This window comes from Lycium ferocissimum, chromosome 11 (genome assembly GCF_029784015.1).
Source record: "Lycium ferocissimum isolate CSIRO_LF1 chromosome 11, AGI_CSIRO_Lferr_CH_V1, whole genome shotgun sequence".
In the NCBI taxonomy this organism is placed as follows: Eukaryota; Viridiplantae; Streptophyta; class Magnoliopsida; order Solanales; family Solanaceae; genus Lycium; species Lycium ferocissimum.
In genome coordinates, this window is record NC_081352.1 from 56,860,109 (window position 1) to 56,868,459 (window position 8,351).

General features: G+C 35.3%; 1 pseudogene; it reads right to left on the minus strand.

Annotated features, from left to right (window-relative positions):
• Positions 1 to 1,959: 1,959 nt before the first annotated feature.
• Positions 1,960 to 5,500, minus strand: LOC132037564 (WD repeat-containing protein VIP3-like; annotated as a pseudogene).
• Positions 5,501 to 8,351: the final 2,851 nt, after the last annotated feature.

The following is an 8,351-nucleotide window of genomic DNA, read 5'->3' on the forward strand; positions in this document are numbered from 1 at the left end:
ATATCGTACCGCATCGTGAAATGCGGGCCCCCGGCAATAAAAGGGACGTCGCACATTGAATGTCTTGGTATGTAAAGCAACCGAAAGAAATAACATGGGACATGGAATAACATGATAAGAATCGAAATCGAAAACTGGACATGAGCATGAGCATGAATACATACGTATATATAACATATATATATATATATATATATATATATATATATATATAACATGTAAAACATGATAAGTAGGGAGAGCATTTCGTAAACCGACATGTGATATCACCACGTGGGTACGTGGAGTCTGGTCCTCGCCGCGACCAACAGAGCCCTCATACCTTGCCAGGGTATAAGATGGTATCGTGCCTGATGGATCCATTCAGTGTAAAATTAAGGTATCGTCCTATCTGGGCGGAGCGATCCTTGTCCTACGGTGGCTACGTAGTTTCAGGCTATCTGAGCCTTCTCGGTAATTCGTGCAACTCCCAAAACATGGACATAATATAGTTGGCTAAGAAGCCCATGATTTTCGTGAATTAACTTGTACTTGTCTTCTAATCATGATTTCACGAAATAACTTGTAAACGTGGTTTCATGAAATAACTTGTAAACATGGTTTCATAAAATAACTTGTATTTAGCATGTATGTATCTTGAGTCATGGTATGAACATAGTTATAAAATACAATTGCATGAAATCTTATAGACATATAGGATATTCATGAAATAAGCATTTTTATTCAAAAACATGCATGCAAGAACCCATGGAACACAAGATATGGGTTTTCATAGATTACGGACAGATTCTCAATAATCATAATGAGTATCAAGAACACAATGATAGAATAATAGCAACTCAAACATAATATAGTCATAGACATGGACCTAGGGTTATCATGAGCATAGTATAGAATAGAAACCCTAGTTTTAGTAGAGAATCATAATTTATGGATTATGAGGCGTGGGGAAGAAACAATGATATTCCCACACGTAGATAGTAACTCTACATACCTTAGTCGCTCCAAAACTTGAATTAAAGACTTGAGCTTTGAAGAAGATTTTCAAAATCTTGAATTCTTGAACCTTGAGATGGGTTTTCTTGAAAACCCTAGTTTTAGGAATGATGATTTCTTGTTTAGATCATTAGAGTATACGTTAGAATTGAGTTGGAATAATTAGAGTAGGCTTACTTTGGTGTTCTTGATGATGAAAGAGGATAGGAAGTCGTTCTAGGGCTTGAAGGAATGAAAAATAATGATTAGAACTGATATGGACGAATATATACTTTCGGAAAAATTAGATTTTCGGCCCGGTTAAATACGTCGTATTTTGAAATACGGGTATTTTGAAATACGTATTTTGACATATGGACTACCTATCTCTTGAAAAATGGCCATAACTCTTTGCACAGATGTCCGTTTGACCCCCATAATATACCGTTGGAAAGGTATTTCAAAGCTCTACAACTTTCATGAAGGAAGTTTTCCCAAATTCCAAATACGTTTTGAAATACGGGCTGTATTTTGAAATACGGTCCGTTTTTAACAATGTAACAAACAAATGTCAAATTCCAGAATGGTCAGAAATCCTTGGTACCAGTTTACGACTTGATTTACGGACCGTATACTGAAATACGATCACTGTTCATGGGCGTAAACCTCCATCTTACAACTGAACAGGGAAATTCCAATTCTCACATCCTTTATCTGATTTTCTAAGTCTAGGATTATGGTCAAAGCTTAGGTTAAAGGTACGGGGTGTTACAATGATAACTCTCCTGGAAGTGCATAAGGATATGCCTCTTTCATTTCCACATTAATGCAACCTTTGACAGATATACATTTGGATTATTTTGTACATAAGGATATTCAGCCAATCCACTATGCAAGGAAGTCAAGCTTCCAGCTAATCTTTTTTGATAAGGAAAAAATCTTCTGGGAATAAACAGTAATAAGATGGCTAGGTATAGAACCCAATGAAGTCACCAAAAAGGAAAATTTGTAATTGCTTCTCCAAATGATAGCAAATGCATAAATAATAGTTTACAATAATAATGAATTTTCACATGTTGGAACGACCAACTACAAACCGAACTAATGTGTTTCATGGATAACATACACAATAGCACAAGCTGGCAGTGTATGATATTCAAACAGAATCTAAAATATCTTTGCGGATCCAAGGATTAAAAAGCCGAGGATTTTCTTGTACATTCTTGGTTCACATACAGGCCATGTGAAAAGAGCATCAATCAGGAATATTGGTAGAATGATATACTCTTGTCATCAGATACACTAGCAAGCATACAAGACCTAACATCAGTCCTTGATGGTGGTCCAAAAGCTACAGACCATACCTGGTCTGTGTGGTTGGTTAATGTCTGTGTAGCTGCTCTCATTTTAAGATCCCACAGCCTAACGGTCTTGTCACTTGAACCTGTAGCAATGGCTGCCCCATCCGGGGAAACATCCACACTCAACACCCAACTCGCATGACCTGACAAAGATGTGAGCAACGTTTTGCCCTCAGCATCATACACATGGACATGATCATCATCTGATGCTGAGAAAAGTATCCTTGAATCATGGATTGAAGGTGAAAACACGAGAGAGCGCACAGGCATGCAATGGCCTTCCAAGAAGTGGAGGAATTTCGCACGAGCTACATCAAAAACAGAGATAGTTCCATCAACCGAACCACAGGCAAGAAGTCTACCATCAGGATTCCAGGCAACTGAGAGGACAAATTTCTTGGTGCCGCTTTTCTCGGTTGGTTGCACACCTCCTTGACGGGGAATTGACAATGTGGCAACAAGTTGCCACTGAGTGGTATCCCATAGCTAGACTGATGAACTACCACCTCCAGCTGCTGCCAAAGTACTACCCTGAAAAATGTGGAGAACCATAATGGGGCTGCCTAAAATCGATCAGAGAATACACGAGTAGAAAAAGTAAAAACCTACAAAAATGTTTGCTATATAAACCTTGAGAATCACATGACAATGAGTCAAGTGGCACACGCAGGGAGAGAAGAAAATCCTGATTTATGATGAACAAGAAACTAAAGACAAACAGGAGAAAAAATATGGAAATAGGATGGACGAAAAATACTTTGACAGCCCCATCATCAACCAAGGAAAAGAACCAAACACTATAGACCTTACACTATGAGCAAACATATTAAAACATAAACCAACAAAATTCTGCTTCTGCATCTTTTACTTTAAACAAGTTACAAAGATCACAATAATTCATTATCAAGAGATTTAAAATATTCCATAGGCAACACCAGTCTAACCTCTTCCCTCAGCAAAGTCTAAAAACTATAATACCCAATTGCATAAACGAATCAACAAGACGATTATAATTCAGTACTGTTCCGAGTATGAACAAAAAACATAGGCACCTCACTACGTTGCAAAACCAAATATCTGAAACCACCAAGATACTTTTTAAAATACGTTGATGACAAAACAGCATATCAACTGTTTGGGAAGAATTTTTCTTAATATCTAGCAGTTCAACAAATAGATGTACTCTTCATTTCAACATCAAGTGCTAGACCTGAACTATCTTCATGCTAGGAAACCACTCTGAGAAGACTTCGATCAAACTGTTCTATGCTAAGCAACCTATTCTCAGGAAGGGCTTTGGTTCCTCCTGCTGGTAGATATTTTAAAGAGATCAAGTTTTGTCAAGATACTTTAGTTTAGTTCCAACTGACTATTCATAAAATACGGCATTTGCAGCTAAGATGAATTTATCAACCAGTGAGCCTCATTAACTGATAAAATCAAGAGCAGTTATTTCCATTCCTAAACCATGATAGTTACGGAACAAAATATGATGTGATGTTGACTTCAGGTATTCTAAAATGAAGGTGGCAAGACATTCAACTATGAAAACTAACCTTTCATGCTCAATCCTCAACTCAAGATTCTTATAGCAATGCAAGATAGATGCAAGTAAATCTACTAGCCAATAGCCAATCACTCTTCTAATCCCCAGTTAATCATGGATTGGATGTGGTGGCTCCTAATACCAAGTTATTATCATCTTTGTTTTACACAATCAGTAAAAACAATTTCTAACTTCAACTAGTTAAGAGGATATCATTTTCGTGATATTATGGGTATGTTTGGCATGGACGAAAACATTTTCCAATTTTTCATGTTTGGTTCGTCAAAAATTTTGGAGAACATTTTCTCTAGGAAAATAAATTCCCGGGACAAACATTAAGAGTTCATTTGCTACTTATAAACAACAACAAAACAGATTTGCTACTTATAAAGCAAATAATATTTCCTAACAAAAATAGAAATGAAATATTAAGGGAAATTATCCCGCTACCACTTAGAATTAAAGGAGACAAAAAGAGAAAATTCCTAACCAGACCAGTTCAAATAGAATGAAAACAATTACTGTATTCAGAAAGATTTCAAATTTACTCTTCAGAAACAAACTTCCAGTATCCAAAACAATCAAAGCGTGTACTTCTTCTTTTGGTACAAGGCATAAATAGGTATAAGGATAAAAGTTTAATAATTTACCCAATTTTCCCACATTTCTTAGAGACTCGAAAAAGATCAAGGGTGTGTTTGGTATGACGAAAATGTTTTCCTCAAAATAAGAGAAAATGGAGGAAATTGTTTTCCTTAAAAGTTTGAAGGAAACCATTTTCCGAATCAATAAAACACACAAACATCCCCAATCCATTCCCACACTATCCCCCCACCCCGCCTACCCCTTCTATTCCACCACCAGAACTTGCACTCCGAATTCAAAAACCTCATAATATTTTGCTTTGAATATATGCAAATGCTCTTAAAATGACATTTTCCAACTTGCCTACCAAACACAGGAAACATTTTCCATCATACCAAGCGCATCCCCAAAGCTTGTACTTCTTCTTTTGGTATCATCATGATGTCTACTAGACGTAAAACAGTATGCATTAGAATGCAAAAGCAACTACATTGTTTAACAAAAAAAAAAAAGGAAATTTGTTGCTTACATCAGGACTAAATTGGAGTTGCCAGACTTGAGAAGGAGGAGCTTCAAGAGTAGCAATAGTATTATTAGTATCAACCTCAAACACTCTAATAAAACTGTCTATACTCGCAGATGCAGCAATTCTTCTATTCGGATGGGCAGTAACTGACACAACACTGAGACAATGACCTGTGTATGTTTGAATGCAAGTGAATTTAGTTGGGTCCCATAATCTCACAGTTTCATCAAGACCACCTGTTAGAAGTAACGCTGGTTTATCGGCAGTTGATGGGACCCATGTTGTTGTCCAAAGTGAGTCTTCGTGTGCGTTTTGGATACTCTCTAGTGTCTAGTGATGCTAGTTTCATCGTGATTGATTAAACCTTACAAGATTGAATCTAGTGTCACTCTTGTCACTTTCTCTGACTGAAATGCAGATCTCTCTGTTTCGCGGATGCGCCCTTCAGGTTTCAATAATTACATATCTGGTCCTATCGGGGTCAAACGCGCGATCACTTAAACAAGAATAAAATGTCTTTCTATCTCAATTTACATCTTTTACGACGCATTAAAATCGTGAAATTTGATAAAACATTTTGTATTTAGATGTATGTTTTCTTCTCCCTCCGTCCTAATTTAAATATCTTACTTTTCTTTTTATCCATTCCAAAAAGAGTGTCTCTTTCTATGTTTAGTAAATTTTTCAATTCTAACATTCGACTAAGCAAGTTTAAGACCACAAGATTTAAAGTACTACATACATCTTTAATTTAAGACCACAAAATTTAAAAAAAAACTATTTATTTTTTAAATTGTATGTCCAATCAAACTAAGTTACTTACATTAAGACGGAGGGAGTATCAGGAATCTAGTGTAAGATTCAAGGTCTAACAAGAGTTTGTTTAAAATTCCCTCTCATAATTGAATTTGGTATAATTATTAAGGTAATGATTACGCAATTCAGTAATTACACCATATAGCAATTATAAAGATTTATTTATTTATTTGTCATAATATATTAGTATAGTTACAAGTATAATATTTAGTTGCACGAATGTAATTACATAGTTAAATATTTTAAATTTAAAAATTAAGAGTTAACTATCAAAAGTTAAACGTTAATTTTCGATAAATATATGTCTATATAAGAAAAAGTTACTAAATTTCATCTATCACTAGGTATTCTAGAGACATATTATTTTTTAAAATATAATATTAAAAATTAAAAATTTATAACTAATATTATAAAAATAACGATTACATGGTTTTTAAATAAATGATATTTTAATTGAATTAATTAATATGAATCCTTAAGTACACATTATGCAAGAACATCATGAACGACACGTTTGACAAAATACACCAATATTTACAACAATAATTTCATAACATTGTTCGATAGTTTGCTAAAAAGTCAATCTTTCAATTCGCGCTTCACTCAATATAAGCCAAGTTTGTCTATGATTTCATTCAACAGCGAAATCAACTTTAATGACATCACTCATTATAAACCAAGTTTGTAGATGACTCAATTTTTTTAAGATTAAGAGGTATAGTTTCAAAAACTTAGAAATATTAACACAATTAAGCGAAATGAAGAAAAAAAAATGTGAAATTGTATGGAAGCACAGGATGTAAATGTTGGGAAGTGAGAAACAACAAAATGAAAGAGAATTAACGTAAAGATAATAATACCTTAAAAATCTAAAATAAAAGAATTTTTTAAAAAAGGAATCAAATAAAAAAATAAGAGAAAAATAATTAAAATAAAAAAGTAATATTTTTTTTGTTTTTTTTTTGGTAACTAACTTTTTTCATTAATCACCAAGTGAATATTTACAGAACCATAGCCAACTCTCACAGTTAAGCTATCACAAAAATAAAACTCTAAAGCATTCAACAGCACCTACCTACATTCAATTAAAACAAAAATTGTTGAAGCTTAGTTCTAATGCCCAAAGGGACTCGTACATTGCAAATATAAGCTACCTCCCTAGCTATCATCTGCCACTGTCTTGATCTGTTTTCAAAGGTCTGTTGATTTCGTTCAATCCATCCGCATGAACATACTCGTATACACAAGACGAAGGATCTGAGCATCTTGAGAGTTTCATTTGGTATGTGAGATGACCCATTCAAGAGGGTTTTCCCGTGTAGCAACATTGTGATAAGGTCTCATTAGCCACCCTACGAGCCTTTGCCATAAACTTTGCGTGAATGGACAGTGAACAAACAAATGGTCTCTCGGTTTCAACTTTGTCCCCGGCACGACTTGCAACTCGATCAACATCAATACCCCGGAGAATAATCGATTTGTGGTCAACGCCTTTTTCGAAGTTGGAGCCAAAGCGTAAATCTAGCCTTAGGCACGGCTCCATTAGCAAACATCAAGCATTTCCATGGCACTCTAATACCATCCCAAATGGCTTGACAAGTATATAGTTTTGATTCTAACTGGTTGTTGACTTTCCCATAGTTGAGCCTATTCTAAAGTGCTTCTAGCAGAAACGATTTTCCTTACCATCCATGATGCTTGTGAAGGGATGGGAACAGATAGAAGAGGTTGGTTCTTAATGTAGAAACTATGAATCCATCTAATCCACAGTTTAGGTTGGTTCTTAATGTAGGAACTATGAATCCATCTAATCCATAGTTTATCAATTTTATGTGCCAAGTCCCAACAAGTTTTTGGTACTGCTGCCTTATTCCAAAGCTAAATATTAATGAGGTTAAGTCCTCCAACTGATTTAGAAAGATACATCTTATCCGAAGCCACTAATGCCTTTTAGTGATGTTGTTGGTGCCTGACCATATGAAGCTTCTGCAGTAACATTCTATCACCTTCAAGATTTTAGCAGGTATGAGAAACAACTGTGACCAGTAAGACTGTATACCAAATAGAACAGATTGCACTAGTTGATTCCTTCCTGCAAAGGAAAGTTTCTTAGCAGTCCATGATGAGATCAGAGCTGCAATCTTTTCTATTAGAGGAATCCATTGAACTATGGTCAGTTTTTTTTGTGGAAAGAGGAATGCCCAGATATTTAAATGGAAGTTCCCCTAGGTCAAATCTAAATTGCTGCAATAGTGTATTTTGGACTGCAGGATTGATACCACCAAAGTAGAAAGAGCTCTTACCAATATTTGCCTGTAACCCTAAAGCCTGAGGAAATAGTTGAAAACACTGATATAAGGCAGATATGGAAGCAGAATCCCCTTTGGCAAAGAGTAGGAGGTCATCTGCAAAACACAAATGGGTGATTCTAAGTCTAGCACATTTTGGATGAAATCTGAATTCCTTATTCTCCTTAAAAGTATGCAAACTTCAGCTAAGATATTCCATGGCAATTGCAAACAGGTAGGGACAAATTGGATCC